This window comes from Seriola lalandi, unplaced genomic scaffold (genome assembly GCF_002814215.2).
Source record: "Seriola lalandi dorsalis isolate HSWRI2012SDOR001 ecotype SW California unplaced genomic scaffold, Sedor1 jcf7180001958380, whole genome shotgun sequence".
Classification (NCBI taxonomy): Eukaryota; Metazoa; Chordata; class Actinopteri; order Carangiformes; family Carangidae; genus Seriola; species Seriola lalandi.
In genome coordinates this window covers 1-1,211 of record NW_019429049.1, presented here as the reverse complement: position 1 = coordinate 1,211, position 1,211 = coordinate 1, and the positions used below count along the sequence as shown (strand labels likewise).

At 44.0% G+C, this 1,211-nt stretch overlaps 1 pseudogene; it reads right to left on the bottom strand.

The window, feature by feature from the left end:
* Positions 1-6: 6 nt before the first annotated feature.
* LOC111657781 (E3 ubiquitin/ISG15 ligase TRIM25 pseudogene) lies at positions 7-654 on the bottom strand (annotated as a pseudogene).
* Positions 655-1,211: the final 557 nt, after the last annotated feature.

The window sequence follows — 1,211 nt, the reverse complement described above, 5'->3', positions numbered from 1 at the left end:
TGGAGCTCTCTCTGCCTCTCAGTCCTTTCTGCTGCAGCTGAGACTGTGTCGTGGCCTTTATGTTCATCCACAGAGCAGAGATAACAGATACACTGCTGATCAGTGCGGCAGAACATCTTCATCACCTCATCATGACGAGAGCAGATGTTCTCCTGGAGCTTCTTGGAGGGCTCCACCAGCTTGTGTTTTTCAAATGTAGGTGAATCAAAATGAGGCTGGAGATGTTTCTCACAGTAAGAGGCCAGACAAAACAAACAGGACATGACAGCTTTCAGTTTTCTCCCAGTGCAGAAATCACAGGCCACATCTTCAGGTCCAGCATAGCAGTGATCAGCAGGAGCAGCTTGGAGTCCAGTCTTCTTCAGCTCCTCCACTAAATCTGCTAACATAATGTTTTTCACCAGGACAGGTCTTGGTGTGAAGGTCTTCCTACACTGAGGACAGCTACGGATTTTCTTCTGATCCTCTTTATCCCAGTGGGTTTTAACACAGTTCATGCAGTAGCTGTGTCCACAGGGAATAGTCACCGGATCCTTCAGTAGATCCAGACAGATCGAACAGCAGAATCTCTCTTGGTCCAGCTGATTTCCTTGCTGCGCCATGTTACCTCTCACTGTCAACAACTGTCTGAGTTTCAATTCTGTAGAACTGAAACTAGTTTGAGCTCTGATCTGAACAACATGTGCCTCTGCAGTGAACGGGGCCTGTCAGCTCTTGCACTTCACCACATGTTCCTAAGAGTCAAAGTCAAATAGTTTCACTTTCTCTGATCAGAAACAATCTCTGTGCTCTGAAGGAAAACAAATCTCTACCCATTTGCTCTTGTTAATTTGCTGCAGTGATTGACACTTATCATCTCCTGCAGTTCATAACATGTTGCCCACACCCATCCTCATACTTACAGATCTGTGAGGGGGAGGGAGCAAAGAAATCTGTTGACTGGGTGGAGCTTGATGAGTGCTGTTTGTTAGAGGCAAGGTGTGTTATCTTTCATTCACAACCTGCAGTAAGAATTATGACTCAGTTAACATAGAGAAGTTGCACTTTGAGCTATCACAGTGATGTGATATGTATTTCCACTGCTAACACTTCTTGGCTGCTACATCAACATTTTTTTCATTTTATTGTTGTATTTTGCCTTTAGCACAGTATCTAACTTCGTAGCTGGTTTTGATAAGTAAATGAAGCAAATATTCTGTTATCAGAAAGTC